This window comes from Ambystoma mexicanum, chromosome 7q, assembly GCF_040938575.1.
Source record: "Ambystoma mexicanum isolate Mex_15411 chromosome 7q, UKY_AmexF1_1, whole genome shotgun sequence".
Classification (NCBI taxonomy): Eukaryota; Metazoa; Chordata; class Amphibia; order Caudata; family Ambystomatidae; genus Ambystoma; species Ambystoma mexicanum.
This window is the reverse complement of record NC_090941.1, coordinates 364,049,643-364,067,549: the sequence shown is the minus strand read 5'-3', so window position 1 is coordinate 364,067,549 and position 17,907 is coordinate 364,049,643.

Sequence of the window (17,907 nt, the reverse complement as noted above, 5' to 3'; positions counted from 1 at the left end):
ATACCAGCTTTCCTTCCGCAGAACTTTTATCAGTCAAAGTCACACTATCACCCACCCAAGCAATTCTTATGCATCTCATCTACCGCCCTCCAGGTCCGATCTCCTCCTTCGATGAAGACATCACTGACCTCCTTTCCGCCAACACTAAGCTTGGCTCTCAAACTATCCCTTTGGGGGACCTTAATTTAGGACTTCAGGATCCTAATGATACACAGGCCATAGCGGTAGAAAAATCCATCTCCCAACTTGGCTTCAAACATAGAGTCACAGAACCTACACCCATCAAGGGCCGAATCCTGGACTGGGTGTCAGACCTCAATTGTTCCATAACAAAACTCCAGAATGAACCTATCACTTGGTCGGACCACCACTACATATCAGTCACCATCCAAGGGATAACACCCCCATGCCCTACCATGGCACCCCCGACCCTCTCTAGAAACTGTTGAAACATCACAATCTCGAGTCTCCGGCCTCTTATGAATAACATCCTCAATGTGTCCAGTTATAAGAATCTAGACTCAAACAAGTTTGTGGACCTATACAATGAAACTCTTGAATCAGCCTTAAACATCTCTGCACCACTCAAGCTAAAAAAAGCCAAGCCAACTTCCCACCTCAATAAGTGGTTCATGCCCTCACTAAAAATCCTAACGAACACCAAAAGGATGGCTGAAACCACATGGCAAAAATCACCTACCGTCCATAACAAAGCCTTGTTCGCTACAGCTGCAGCATCCTACAAATTTGCCATCTTATCCACACAAAAAGAAGCCTTTAACAATAGAATCCTTAATGCTAAATCAAGCTCTAAGGAGCTCTTTAGCATCTTGAAGGAACTATAATCACTAGCACCTCCTACTTAGAGCTACTACAAAATAAGATAGAATCTAAAAAGAGTACCCTCTCGAGCAGCCAGCATGCTGATCCAGTGCAAGAGCAATTTTTCCTTCAGTGCCCACATTTGGCATTCTCCCAAGTGACACCAAAAGAAGTGGAAAACATTCTAAAGAGCCTGAAATCTTCTCGTTGTCAAGGAGACGCTTGCCCAGCCTCCATCATTAAGGAAGGAGCCAAAGAACTGTCCCCCTTCATTGCCACATTGATAAACTCTTCATTCAAGACAAGTCAAGTCCATAACAATCTTAAGGAGGCCTGAACATTCCATTCAATTACAGACCGATTACCACCATCCCTTTCCTCTTAAAAATCCTGGCTAGAGTTGCATACTTGCAAATCCAGAATCACTTGGTGGTTAAAAACTTACTAGGCCTCAGAAAATCCGGTTTCAAGCCAAGACATGGAACGGAGACAGCCCTCCTGGATTTGAAAATCCAAATGGACGAGGTGTAGGACAAAGTCCATCTAGTGATCCTTCTGCTGTTAGACGTGTCTGAGGCATTTGATTTAATCAATCACCAAATCCTCCCTGGACATCTCACCACAGCAGCAGCCTTCTCCACCAATGCCTCTAATTGGATCAAATCTTCTTTATCCAATCAAACCACCCAAGTTTTTTCACGTTCAGCCTCTGCTGACCCGATCCCTAAACACTGTGGAGTCCCTCAAGGTTCCTGCGTATCCCCAATGCTATACAATATATTCACAAAGCTCCTCTTCGATCGCTTGGATAACATGAGTGTCATCTACACTAACTACGCAGATGACAGCCGCTTACTGGCCGCTACATTGAGGATTCCAAGTTTATCACTGACATCTACCTAGAAATCCAGACTTGGATGGCCACGGACAGTCTTTGCCTCAATGATGAAAATACTGAGCTCCTGATTGTCGATACTCAGGCGCGTCTAAATAAACAAGACCAAAGATACATATCCTTTAATATTGACGGGAACATGATCAAAGTCACCAAGGAAATAAAAACCACAGCAGTTTATCTTGACTCGACTCTGTCCCTAAAGAAACAAGTCAGCTCTGTGGCGTCCTCTATCGCCTACACAAAAAAGCTAATCTATAGCTGCAAATCTTACTTGTCCTCTAGCAGCTGCATAACGCTGGCCAGAGCCCTAGCGTTGTCAAAGATTGACTATTGCAACACACTTTTCCTAGGATACTCTGAACAGAATTTAAATAGGCTACTGGTCCTACAAAATAATTCACTGATAGCAGCACTTAACCTTCCCAGATCCAAAGGCATTTCAACTATCAGACAGAAAGCCAACCTGCTTGCAGTGCGTCATAGAATCACACAAATGTCTTTCAAACTCAGCTCCCAAATATCTGTCAGATAAATTCAGCAAGTACCAACCATCCCGGCCTACCAGATCTGCCCAATCCAATCGCCTCGTAGTACCAAGGTTCAACCTAAAAAGAGTGGGAGGTGCCAGCTTCCCAGTCCAAGCAGTCAAGTGCTGGAATTCTCTGCCTCTTTCTCACAGACTAGCACCATCCTTCCTGACCTTCAAAATCGGAGTAAAAAGCTAGCTTTGTGACAGGCCTATCCAATGACGCTTATCTCTTCCACTTTTTGCTGCTGCTCCCTAGTTACCCTTCTTATGACTACTGTACGCGCATACACTCACCTGTAACGCTCTGTCCTCAGACCTAACTGTAACCACTGGTCTTCCTATCTGTAGTTGATGTTTTATTTATGCCTGTAGCACTCAGGTTTTCAACGCCCAGTTATCTCAGGGTTCGGAGTGTGATACAAATAATAAAAAAATACAAATACAAGTGGAATTTGTGTTACAAATTTGAGATCTTGTACCATGAGAAATGGAAAAATCCTATTGAAAAAGTTGAAATATCAACAAAAACAATAAAACGGAAAAAAAAAACAATGTATAGTTCATCATCACATAGGCCATCCTTATTGGTTGGCAGCCTTCTCCCCTCGTTAGCCGCACGTAAGCACAACGAAACCCAGCATCAGAAAACTGCCCAAATGGCCAATTAGCCTTATCACCTCTTGTCAGTTAGACCCTAAGCCAAGGCCTCTCCTTTGTAGTTGACCTTGCTGACTGTTACCTTCTCTAGAACTTTTAATTGTTATTTTCATCTGGAACATTATGAATAGGCCTTGGTTTCTGGTCTTGCACCATGTGAGAAGAGACAAGGACTTCTCCATCCTTTTATTTAGTGCTATTTGATTCAATTATACTGGGTGCTATCACTCTCTTTGGCCTCTGAAGACTTGGTTGTTCCATCCTGGATATGCTTTCCATGTCTTTAATTGTATAAAACGTGGCACTCACAAATGTTTACTGCTTTGCCTAATCTAAGAGAAATGTGTCTTACGTACATGGCTTATCCTCTTTGACTCCTTTTGTACTTTGCAGTTGCTTTTCACTGTGGCATCCTTGAGCTTTACCCAAACAAATATTCTTTGTTCTGGCATGATTTTGTATTTCAATGCCTGTCAACTCTGCAGCCTTGGTCTCTCTCCCTTTTTTTTTTAACCTTTTATTATACAAAACCAATGTCAATCTTCTCATCATGGCTGCTTTACCCGCGTTATATTTTCTACTGTAGCAAGCTTCTATATTTCTCATCTACCTTATGTTTATGTGTATGTACTTCTACTGCATCTCTTCTTACTTATCTTCTCATTAAATATGATTTCTTCATATCCACATGTTCATTTACTTTATTACTCCAGCTACATCTTTAAGTGTTTGCATATCGTTTTAGTGTGTGTCTTCTCTTCATGACATCACTTTAAACCTGTCAGATTTTACTTATAGTTCTTCTATGTCTGATGGTGTCTGCAGATTCCCTTCTACCACGTGTGTTTGAGTGTACATTTGGTATTGTTGTCTGAGTACATAACGTCTTTCATATCTTCGATGCGGCTTTCATATTTTGTGGGAGCAGCATCATGAAACGATTTTAAAGTGTGTATCCTGCCATATATATTGCGGGTGCAGCATAATGGAATTTTGCTATAGTGCAAATGTTGGCATCTGATTTTTCATGCGTTGCCCTACATAACTGATTGTAAATTGTGACAAATTTTACCTTTTATTCCCAAAAAGGGTGCATGATTTAAACACATTATTTTTCAAAGTTTCTTGTAAGACACCCCCCTAAAGCACCCTTTGTCATGTGTGTCCCCCTTGCTAGCCTGGATCTCCTACACTAACATGGGGGAAACATGAATTCCACCCCACTAAAAGGTGTCACTATCTGTCTCTGACCTTGAATCATTTAAAATGGCAGTACCTAATCATAGGCAACCACTGTTCCTGGCACCAAATCTGGCTCTTCTTCTGGGGATGTGATGTCCTATCATGAAGTGCAGTCTGCATTTAGACGGCCAGACATGGCGCGCATTCCCAGCGGATTCTTGGGACACTCTCTGCCCTTCCCAATGGTCAACCCAATCGGCAGAGAGGAAGAAGTCATTGGGCTTGATTTACAAAGTGTTTTCCAATTGCAAATCAGGCCCACTGTGTTTCATCGTCATGGCCTTTTGTACTATGCCCATAATTCGATAATACAAACATCCACACAACACAGCAAAGGAGGATTCCCCCTTTTACCTTGGGCCATGATTCAATTCAATAATGTATTCATACAGGGCACATTCACCCCGAGAGGGGCATCTTGGCGCTGTTGAGAGATACCAGATGTTTATTTTACCCAACTTAATGGTACTCAATTTATCAATCTCAGAAGGATGAAGGGCTGAATGGACCTGCCAGGATTCAAACCTGTGACCATGAGGTCAAATACAAGCCCATGTAGTGGATGCCCACTAAGGCACAGACCCAGCTTCAATGTAGTGAATCCCCCTATGTGAGTGTCTGACTGCCATAACAGTGGCCAAGCATTTGTAATACAGAAGAGGCCCTTTTTTAAGACAAAGATGCAGCTCTAGCAGGCCAAATAACACCATCTGACATCTGCCACTTGCAAACGGCTTCACATTCCCAAATGATGCATCTATGAACAAAATATATGGATGTAGCATTATAATGTAGAGGCTACCCGGACCCTTTGCATTTTATATGCTATGCTTAATCATTTTCTAACTGGGAGTCACTGAATTGCATTTAAACCGTTACATGAGTTAATATCCCCGCAAAAATATCGCAATACAAAAATATCGCCATATTTTTGCGGTGATATTGATCCATGGACCCTGCCGGGGACACCCCCGCGAACCCTGCTTTATTTTAAAATGTGCGGGGGACACCCCCGCATACCTCCACTCCCACAAAATATCCTCCCCAAAAATATTGGCTATGGCGAGACAAACAGCCATATGTACAGCAATATTTTTTGATTGGGATATTTTGTATGGATAACATTTAAACATGGAGATTAAGGCCTGATTCAAAAAGTGTTTTCCTATGGGATTGCATCATTATAAAACACTTCTGTGAACCAGGCCTGAGTGTGCTGGCACCATTTTCTGACTAATATGCAGCACATGGATGTGATGACCAACCCACAACAAGGAAGGCATATTATTATTTTTCTACAGATAGTCTGTGGCGTTGTTAATATGAAAACAGTTCAAGGTACTTTGCTTTGCATGTTCAGTTAAAATTGATTTGCTTTAACATTCAGTCATTTTTTTAGGATAGTGCTAAAGGCACTAGTTTAGGGACAACTCGAATAACCAACATTCTGAGAGTTTTGAGGTCCTGTAAACATTCAAATGTGTAGACGTGCTTGGAAAGTCCTCGAGAAAATGTGAGGTTCACACAAGGATCATTCAATAGGGCCTTGTCAAGGATCATTAAATGGGGCCCTGTGTTGGAGGGCTAGACAATGTCATGTCCCATATATTTTGCATCATTGCCCCACAGGGGCTCAACAAATCGTTATGTTTAACTGTTATTTGTATTTCAATTGCTGTTGCAGTGGAAATAGAAACAATGGTTTCTTTTCACTTCTTTGGATACTGTAGAGTGGGAAAGTGGGTGATAGGGGAACATAAGGTTTCTTTTGGAGAGCAGTGGCTAGCTTAATCCAACAAAATATATCTGGGAATATTGTCAGGTCACCAAACATTTGAATCATTGAACTTCACATATTCATGGGCCACTTTCTGTGGTTTTGCCCAGGATTTATGTAGGCTAAATTTGAGCTCTGAGTAAAAAATGTGGCAGAATTGCCCTCCAACCAATAGCGGTGTTAATGCATCAAAAACCAATTTGGGTCGCATAATGTTTAGGTTGTTATTGGTGTCTCCCACTAACATGCCTATGTTAATGGTTAGTTTGATTAGATTTCAAGTGGTCCTATTGTAAAGCATGCCTTGTACTCAAAGTTTGGGCCCAGCTAGGCTATCAGTGAGCTACACTGTCCCTGCTGCTGAAATATGCCTACATACCTCTAATATCTCATTGATATGCGTTGATGGTCAGCAACCTAAGTGCTACCTCACTATTGCACTGATACGCAATGAACTACCTAATTACCACTCCATTATAGCGGACTTGCTGCTGATGCCTGCATCACAGGCTTTGGCCAGTTACCATGTCCCGTCTTCATCTATTCATGATTGGATGACTTCAGTGTTAAGCAGGAGGATCCTGAGAGCCCACAGGCTATGACAGCTCCCTATGATGGCCCACAATCAAGGCCTGGGTCTGGTCCTGTCCACCCACGGAAGACCTTACACCGCTGCATCTAAATGGTACTGTGTCACTTGCCTGCACTCTGCTACACGTTATATGTCTGTTTCTCTCGTATTGCCGTCCATAACTCTTGTTCTGCTCGCCATTTATACCACCTTTAATTTCACTTCCCAAGTCACCTCCCTCACCTCCTCTTCCTAGCAAGTCCACTTTGACTCTGTAGTGTCTGGCCTCACACACACAATACGCCATATTCAACTGCACCTAACCTCTTGCTCGTTCTCCTCCCTCCTCAAATGCGCTAACCCTGCCCTGTCCCTGGCCACCCCACACTTGTCCCACTTCAAAAAACCCTCCCATGCCCACCGGAGATGCCACATGCAAACATTGCACCCTCACCGCATTGACCGTCAAGACTGTTTATCTAAGCCAGTCATTTGCCACCAGCACTACCTATACCGAGCCTTAAATGAGATTACCTCCTCAGACTCAGAGACTCCTTCCATCATGCGCACCCCGACACCTGGCTAAGCCTAAAGCCAACTTCAGCCCACACATCTTCACCATTTCACCTTGAGACTCTGCCAAGGCCATGAGAGACTCATTCGCCTTTCATCACGCATCACACCCTTCCAGGGCTGCCAGCACTACCATACAAAGGCCTCAACAAAATTGCACCTGCAGGCCCATGCACTTTGGTGTCCCTGCTTTGAGGTGATAGAAACATGTGTCTTTCATCGCGCTGCATCAATGGCCAATATCTCCTTTTTCAATGTGAAACCAAACTAAACACTGTCCAAACTTGCAAACCTGCCCATATGCCACCTTGCATCCCTGCTTAGGTATAGAGAGATGCAAACGTGTCTCTGTGCACCTCCTGCACCTACAGCACCTAGCACCTGCAAAGAAAAGGCCACTACTGCCTCAAGCCACCATGGCTACCCTTAGGTCACTCTGCATCCTCCTCTGCCGGTTGTTAGCAGCCCTGCAGTGCTCACCCTGCACATTTCAGCCACACAGCCTATGTGCCTGCCTGATGCCAGTATCCCTACAGCGCACACACTGCACACATCAACCATACTGCCTTTCTGCCTTCCGGTTGTCAGTAACCCCGCAGCGCTCACTCTGCACATTCCAGATGCACAGACTGTATGCAAGCCTGTAGCCCTGCAGCTCTCCCCTGCACACACCAGCCACACAGCCTATGTGCCTATCGTAAAGAAGATAAGGTAGAAGGTGCACACCATATGTTGTAACAAGTTCAATTTAGTATATAAGTCCAGTCAAGCTGGCTTCAAAATCTAAAGGTGCAAACGAGGAAACAAAAGGACCTTGGCACATGATCCCACTATACAAATCTCTCCAATCACTCGTTGGAGAGATTGGAGAAGGGTGGAGATTGTGGTGAAAAGCAGTGAAGAGCAGGAGATTGGAGAAGGAAGGAGAAAGACGATGAAGGTGTGCCAGAAATTCAATATAGGCTTCTGATGAAGAGGAATTTTTCTTGAAACGCGTAAAGCCACATTGTGTTGGACTTGAGAAATGTGTTTTTGCCTGCTATCACATTCTTGTTTTATATGTGATTCAAATACTTGTCATTTTTACACAGTCTGTGTTTCTAGAGCATTTTTGTGAATGCATTTTTCTATAATTATTTTCAGAGAATTCAGATACATAACCTGTATGAATCAACATTCATGACTAATTACCACCTATTTGGTGGATTATAGATAGTGTGCAGGGACGGGAGGGTTCCTACTTTGGATCCTTTTTTTCCCTTCATATGTGCCTACCGTACCCAGAACTGTACTGCCATCCTGTCTCCTACACTCCAAGCCCTTACTCAACTGCTAACTCACACATCACCCACCCAGAAGTACATGGCAACTACTTTAACCCCTAGCCAGTGCACTAACTTCACTCCATGTGCCCCTAACATTATTTCTCAGTTTGACCGGGACACAACCTGCCCCTCATTGTGCAGCCCTTCAAGCACCACCCTATCTCCAAGGAAACCTATCTCGCCACAACGCAGTGCTAGCAGAGTGCCTCTCCACCCGCATGCCAAGCAGCCCTTCTTACCCTGCAATACTCAATTAAAAGGTGCCCTAGTGATGCCAGATCCATCTCTGCCCATGTTCTGGACATTACAAACCTCATCCTTACTAGCAACCTGGGCCTTCTAGCGATCACCAAATCCTAGACCCACCCTGCCTGTGGCACTGCTCTGTCCCTTGCAATCCCTCCCAACTACACTATATCGCAAAGATAGAGAGAGCTCTAAAGGGGGAGGGGTTGGCCTCATCACCAGACACTCGCTATCACTAAGGGTTATCTCCAACCCCAACATCTCCTCTGGGGCACTCATGATGATCAAACTCAACCACTCACACACCACTATGATAACCTTATACCTAGTCTATAACCTTCTGGTCCCTTTCCTGTCCTTCAAAGAGAATACCTTGGATTGAATGACAAATCGGACCGAAATGCTAGTTCACTAGTCAGCTCACTAGAAGCCTTTGGCTTCTCACAACGTATCTCAGACCCCACACAAACAAAGGGATGAATCCTGGACTGGCTGGTTGACCTGAACTGTTACATCACAGTCACTTCCAATCTACCATACCCGTGGACAGACCACAACTGCATTCTGTTCACTTTAATCACCAATAACCACCCCTCTACAGCGACCCCTCCTCTTCCATCTAAAGCCACCAACTGTTTTAAAGATATCTCTTCTACCAGCATTATGCCCCTTCTGAAGGATCAACTAACTTTGGCCATTAGCTTCGATGACCCAGCCTCTTTGGTAGACCACTACAGCCTTCTACTTACTGAGGCCATCAACACATTAGTTCCACTCACTCAGCACAAAGCCAAAGCAGCCCTGCATTTCAACACCTGGTTCTCATCGGATCCAACTGGACCATCTCCCCTACTGAGCCTAATGAAGCTTGCTTCTCCCTAGCTGAATTGACCTACAAAAATCCATTCTCAGAATGTCAGATATAATGTATAATGTCAGAATAAAGAATGCTAAATCCTGCACGAGAGTTATTCGCCATCATGCGTGAACTGGAATCCCTGATGGCCCTGCCACCTAATTGCAACCAGAACAGCTCCTGGTGCATCAACTTCCAAAATTCCCTTCTTTCAAAAATGTACCTGCTCCAAAAAAAGATTGCTAGCTCCATTATGGCAGAGAGCTCTCAGCTAATTCTTATACTTTCCCTGGGTTCAACTTCAAACCAACACTGTGCTGAAATCTTGGAACCCTTCTTTGCCACCTTCATCAATGCCTCATTTGTCCTGGGAGGATAACTCAGCGGCAACATGCTCACCTTGGAAACAAGACGACACTAAGCGGCAAAGGTTTGATCCCTGGGTCCGCGCTTAGAAACCTCTGGGTATTAAGTGCGCTATAAATACCTACTAAGTCATATTCCTGTAACAGCGCCTTGATGCCCTTGGGCTGTGTGAGCACTTTAAAAATGCAAAACATAAATAATTAAATAATACATATTTGCCTCCTGCTCGGTCCACACTAACCTAAAGATGCATGTCTTCTGCCACTGCTAAAAAAAACTACCCTTGACACTAATATGCCTACCAACGACCGCCCTATAACCACCATCCCCTTTGTGCGAAAAATGATTGATCGTGCTGCCTACCTACAGATTCAACACCAAATTGAATCCAACAACCTGCTGGGGCTGCACCAATCTGGCTCCCGCCCAAGCTATGGATCTGTGACCACATAGCTTGACCTAAAAAGTCAGTTGGATGAGATTAAAGGTGCCAGCAATCCAGCCCTTCCTTTTGCTTCTGAACCTGTCAGCAGCCTTTGATGTGGTGGACCACCAAATCTTGTACAGGCACTTAGCCTCAGCAGCCCATTTCTCACCTGACACCATTGCCTGGATCGCATCCTTTGTATCTGAGAGAACCACAAGAGTGTTCACGGCCAATGATGCAGCCCCCCTTACCCAGTCACCTGCAGAGTACGACAAGGCTCATGTGTCTCCCCAACATGTTATAACATATTCACTGAACCCCTGCTCGATCTTCTTGACGACAAAGGAATTTACAACACTAACTATGCAAAAGATATGCAGATTCTCCTCCACCTTACTGGAAACTACACCTTGGACTTGCAAAACCTACACTCAGTCGAACATAAAATCCAGGCGTGGGTGGCCTATAACCCCTTCTCCCTCAATGAGGAAAAAACATATATTTTAATAATTGGCTCGCACACTTCCTTGAGCAAAGTCAACCCAGAGTGTAAAGCCTTCATCATTGATGGCACCACCATCCAAGTATCCAGTTCTGTCAAAATGGTGACTGTCTACTTGGACACTACCCTGTTTCTTACAAGGTAGGTCAATGCAATTGCCTCATCCGTTGCCTACACCTCTCAACTACTGAATGCCTGCAGACCCTTCCTTTCATCTGAAAGCTTTGTCACCATCACCAGAACTCTCATGGGATTGAGACTAGACTGCTGCAATGCCCTATTAGTAGGATCCTCCAGTCGTAAGATCAATAAATTACAAGATATCCAAAATAACGTGCTCAGAGCTGCCCTCAACATTCCCAAATGCGAACACATCTCTGAGGCATGATAAAATGCACATTGGCTACCTATCTGGGAGCAGATTACCTTCAAATGGCTAGCCATCACCCATAATTGCCTTTCAAAGATGGCTCTTAGGTACCTTTCACAAAAATTCCACAAAGCTCAATCCATCAGACCCACCAGATCCTCTCACACCCACATGCTCACAATCCCGATTATTAAGGCATACCAAATCTGGGTGGGGCCAGCTTCCTGGTCATTGCCGCCAGAAACCTGAGCACCTTACCACTGCCTTTAAGATCTGAAACAATCTCACTGGGTGTTCGGAAAACAGCTCAAAACTTTACTCTTTGCCTCCAATCTGCCTTGCTGAACAGCTCAAACTTTGTGCCAGTACTCACTGGCCTTTTTACTCACCTGTAAAGATAACGACACCCACCTGTAAAGATAACGACACCAATTACTCTTACCTACACGCATACTGTACCTTTTAGCACTTTGTCTTGATAGTGACTTATGGTAACTATGTAATCTTTACCTAACCCCATGAAACAGTGTGGATGCACATATGTAACCTGTTCCTATGACACGTACCTTATGTAAGCAACCTTCAGCCTTCATCTGTCACTGTTGTAAGCAGCACATTTATGCCTACGGGTTTAGTGTGCTTAATAAATGAATACATAAATAAAAAGGAAAATGGAAATGTGTTCAAAAAGTAATTTGGTCTTTCTTATTGTGCTTGGACATGATCTCAAACCTGTGATTCTGTTTGTTGTCTTGCTTTCACAGCAGGTGTGTTGCCCCTGAGCTATCCTCCCAGCTAATAACCAGGCTATGAACGCAGACAACAAAACAAATAATACGGCTATAAAACACTGTCATTAGAATGTGTTACATGTTAAACAAATAATCTAAATTCCTGCATTCAATGACAAAATATCATATATTTGATGACCAAAACAAATATACATTATGATCATTTTAGAGTTGCCTGATCAAAGATACTTAAATAAAAAAAAAAGGGCAGAAGCAATTATCTTTATTACTTGATGGTGTTCATTATGTCTCTAGTCCTTCAAGTGATGTATTCACAAAGACAAAAGGTATCTGTAAATCGCAAAAAAGAACACAAAATAAGGTTCAAGTATTAAAATACTTCACATTCTATCCTTCATCTTGATTCTCTTTCTTATTCACCTGCTTACAGGCAGAGTCAAACAGAGAAGCACTCTGCCTGCTTTCTGAAAGCACAGCACATTTTCTCCACCGTGACCTTTTGTCGATTTCACAGCTGTGTTTTCAACAAATCTTTATTTTTTTGAGGCAGCTCAAAAAGGAAGTCAGGTGTAATGTGTCTTCAAAATAGGCTGCTGATTGCCCTCTATATAAGAAATTAATTAACAAATAACCCCCATTAATTAGGTCCTTTACCTTCTGCAACACATTAATAACTTTGCACGGGAGGCACATTTTTTAAACTTGTCAGAGTTATCTTCATGCCTAAATTATGCACTTTGATAATGATCATTGTGCAACAGCCTTGCATTTACTTGTGGGTCAGTGGTGCTACCGCCAGTGATTAAGAAGTACCATAGGTAAAGGGCACACTTACGAAAATGTTTACTTATATGCATAATGCAAAAAAGTGCAAAACGATTTTTAGTGCAGCAGGATTCAAATGCACTGTATTAGGGAATAATATAAGTATCACACTGTCAAACCATTTATTCAGTATAGCTCAATCTTACAGTCACTTCATAATTACATGAAAGATTAGCACATGTTGTAATATCACTTAGACACTCTAGTCTAACATATCTACATATATACAAATGATGCATGGTAGATCAGTATGTAACCCTCTAGGGGTCGAAAGTTCCCTATGGGATGAATAACGTCACACTGCTGATGCCAGGATGTACGTGTCGACACTATGGGCCTCGTCGTGAGTTTGGCGTTAACCCTTAAATCTGGCGGTAGCGCTATTACCGCCAGATTTAAGGGTCCGCCAAATCAGGGCTTCGGCGGATTTCTCCCCAGCTCTGAGCTGGGGGGAAATCCACCGAAAATTTGCGCTCATACCGCCGGCAGGAAATCCACCGGCGGTATGAGCGCAAATTTTCCCCATTGAGCCCAATGGGGAATGGGGCATTCCCGAATGGGCTCAATGGGGAATGGGGATTTCCAAATCCGCCAAACCCGTGATCTGGCGCTAATAGCGCCGGTGGGTTTGGCGGTAGGGCAGATAGCGCCAGCACTATTAGCGCCAGCGTTACCGCCCAACTCGTGATGAGGCCCTATGTGTTTTACCTCATTGTGGTTATAATACATTCACCCATAATGTTTCTTCCAAAAACATAAAAGGCCTTCATCAGGACATGAAATGATTCAAAACTGAAGCCAATTCATGCACATGTTAAATTCAAATTCTGTATTTAGGAGTCGCCGCCTCAAGTGTTTCAGATTGAGAACGGGGCTTTTTAATCTTTCAAATACATCCCGGCTCTGCTACCAGGCATGATCACTGCCAACCTGAGTATTTACTCCTCGCCAAATCTGTGTGAAAATAAAATCACAGAATTCTACTTAATAACGTGATGCTACAGACCGTAGCACTAAACACAGCGTATATATCCTAATAAGGCAATGAAAGTGAAACACTCATATACTATTCCCTCATACAGTGTATTTGAATACGGTCACACAAAAAATCTTTTTGCACTTTTTTGTATTATGCACTTTATTGTACATTTCAGCACCTTCCTTGTATTTTTGCACTCAAATGATCTATGTTGAGTAGTGTATTGTTTGTTTATGTGTTTTAAACATTGATGTAATTATGAGAATAACACTTAAATAGATGATGATGTGTTTTATAGATAATCTTTGAGAGATTTGAAAAACATATTTAGTAAGAGTAATGTGAAAATAGTGAGCTTCCATGGAATTGATTTGCAATATTGAATAACCACACTGACCTTTGGTGTCCTCTTTTGAGATATTATGAGGGTAGGGCTACTCTCGATTTTTTGTGATATGATTGATTAGTAGTCCTTTCTTAGGGTAAATTTGAGGGGTGACACATTCGAGATTTTGCTAGAGCAAATATGAGACATGCGTGTGCATCACAAATGTGCACCTGCTTTCTTATGGCTGAGTCAAACACGGCGGCACATTTGGAAATTCCTGAAGCACATCTCTAAGCTGCCCTTCAGCAAATCCTTGTGGATCGAATGTGCTTCTCAGCATTTCAAATATGATTCTTGATTATCAAGGTGTCCTCAAGTTTTTGGCTTGAGAATCATGTGAATGGTAGCAGGTGCACATCTGAGATCTCAATGGGCATCTCCTAGTTTGTTGAAGCTCGCATTTTTGAGAATGAAACCCGGCATATTTGTGTACAACACAAATGTCTTTGAAAGCCAGCAGGGCAGTCAATTTGAGGGAATATCAGTCAAGAACACCCCAAGTAAAGAGTATTACATGTGCAAGGGATAAGAATATGAAGTTCTAACATAAAACTCAGGAGTGACGTCGAATGTTTCCAATGAATATTGACATCTATCAAGGAGTGTGTGCAGATATGAGATGTATTTTTTGCTCATTTACTCAAGGTGTACAGAAAAAGTAGACATTTCCCATCATTGCATAATGAGCACACTAATCAATAAGTAATTCCAGGTCAGTGTCAAGCAGACAACTTTTCACTTGGAAGTGAGTGAAAAATGAAAGAAATCGACATTGTTTGCAAAGGTTTCTTCCAAAAGCGCTGTTATAACAATAGTTGTATGCAAATTGCACCTGCAATCTTCACCAACGCTCTTGTAAACTGACAGCAAGACAAGCAGTCGGTATGGTACAGTACAGTACTTATATTCGGAAAGTGAACACTGCTCAGCATCAGTGAAAATAAATTTCATACAGAAATAACATATTATAAATAATGAACATTAAGTAATGGAATTATATAATAATAATAATTTCACATTTATATAGCGCTACGAACCCTCAGGTATCTGAGCACTGGTTACCCCTGGTGTATGATGCTCATTTATTGACCTCGGAAGGATGAAAGGCTGCGTTTGCCCCTGCCGGGATTCGAATCTGCGTTAGCAGGCTCTGCACGGATGTCAAAGCGAGCCCTCTATTCGCTGTGCCACTTGACCGGCTATGGTGAAGGGCACGAATGCAGCAAGAGATGCACTGTATGCTGTGTGTTGTTTTGGTATTGTTTTTCTGTACCAAGTCGTTATTTCAGGGACTTCTGTGAATACAATTTCATGGTCAGCCATTCGTTTTTGTGAGGCGTTCCTCTATTTCCCCACCGTGCAGAGCTATGCAGCTACAATAACAGATACCATTGAACACTGATGCCATTATTCTCAATTTATTTGGGAGTATAGTGGATGGTAAGAGGGTGGTAACACAGCACATGTTTTATATTAACTACAGTTTGGGTGTGCACACGCGTGGTAGAAGTCATGAGAGATATGGGTGCTGAGCCCCCAAATGAAAGAACACGTTTTGTTAATCTACAGTCATTTAAATATTGTGACTTTGTGACTTCTGAATAGCCAGTAGGGATGGGCTGCTGTGACTATTTGTTTCTTTCCTATTTTTGCCAGTGCAATGTGGTTGGGCGTCTTCTCTGAATCACACTGGTTGCTCACTACTGCCTTCATGCCCAGCTATGTCATGCCTGTGCACTGGAACACCTCTGCTAACGGCAAGTTTATTGATTTGACTACCTGAATATGTACATTCAAAATATAATCATGAACATTTCATATGGGGCTATTAGCAACATCATAGGATTTTGCTCCCACACTGAAATATATGCCACAACTGCATGCAACTTTGTTGGATGGAACTTTGCCACATAAATAATTGCAGGCATATGTTTGCGTGGGGTGGAAAATGTACACACACCCACACATCTGTGGAATAGGCCATTTCAGTCAGCTAAGTAAGGTATGCCACAGTGCCGTCAAGCAGCCACCACTGTCAGTTCACCTACACTTCATAACCACGTAAGCAATGCGTTACAAGCTTGCAAATTACACAAAATGAAAGCTGTCTGCTCCAGAAATGTGTCTTTGTCTTAAAGATCTATGTCGTTTTACAATAACAGCTGTTTCAATCCAAGACAGACAGATGCAGGATGCAGACAACTCCATGTATGTCAAGTACTCATGACAGATCATCAGTGCAGTACAGTCAGCCGTCCTTGTGCATGGAGTAATGGGTTTGTTTCGTAAACACCATCAAAGGTATAGTAGGTTTATATAGGATTTGGACAAACCCTTCCACTTGAAATATAAAAGAGAATAAGCCATTTCAGCTAAGTGCCATTTACCATAGCCCCATCCAGTGGCCATCTCTGGAAGTTCAAAACCATTTCAGAGCCACAAGAAAAACAAGGTGCAATGTGGGTAAGCAAATGAGTTCAAATGCAAACCTTTTGCTTCAGAAACCTTTTTGCATGAAAGTAAAGGTTATGATTTCTTAGTTTTGTTGAATTGACTACAGCGAAAATTCTCATGACGCTAAAGTACTTTTGCGGGCAAACGTTATATGATCCTTCCTGAGTTCAATTAAAGCTAGAACAGGTACACAGTCAAGTTACATGAAATAGTGGAAGTGTTGTTTTTCCTTCTATGTGGCATTTTCCACTGTAAGCATGTAAGCAAAGAAGTTAAGTGACATGTTCTAGTGCAAAAAGAATCACAAGCTCCCCATCACTGCAGTGCATCGAAATGCAGATGCCAAACGTATGCAAGTCATATCTTCTATGTCAGAAAATTGCAAACAATTGCATATTTTGCTTTGGTGGTATCAATAAAACATGTGGCATTTTAATGTCTCCTATTTTTTTTTTTATTCCTGTTAATTTTGTGTTGTGGTTGCATTGAATAATTACTGTATGGGTTACACCAAAAGTCATGCATAGGTTGAATAAAATAAATGTAACCCTGTGCTATTTTCTGGCACCCAAGACGTAAATATTTCATGCAATCCCAAATCATGACTAGTTCTAATTTTTAAGAACGAGTGGCTTTAAAAAAAAAAACAGGCTTTTAAAAACATATTTTAGCCTTTACCAATAACTCATAATGGGTGAGTCATAAAAAACAATCAGAAGTGAGTCATCACAAATGCACAGCTGTCAATTGACCTCATGTCATGTGCCGCAACAATCCAGTCACGGACTGTTAACTTTGTATGCAGAGATGTGCAGGCCCATACTTATACTGGGAAAACTAAACTACAAGACCCACCGTGCAATGTGAAAAACTCGGACTGGCTCCCATGATAACATGACATGGGGCTCCTTGACAGCTATGCAAATGAGAGATTTCTTTCCACTGTTGATAACGGTTAATCTGTGTTAAAGTGCTCTCCCCAAATCTCCTGAATTGGGGTTCACTGGACAGAATGTGAAATGATGTAATTGATCCACCCCTTTCCTGATAACCAGAAGATGTTCTGATAAGCAGATATGTTTTAACCGCAACCTGGTCACAAGGAGCATCAGAGTGGTATTATACATTTTGACATTTGGAACTGGTTCATGTGTACCAAATGGCAAGAAACTAAGAAGTTGAAAACTATAAATGAGTGAACGTGGGCTCTAGAGTGGAACCAACCTTGCTGAGCTCTAGGATTGAAGATCCGTTTGGTTAGATTTTGCGGCAAGATCACAAGTTAGTGTTGAAGTGCAGCCCACACCTCGTTTGTTGGGTAGATAAAAGGAGGGAAAACCTGGATACC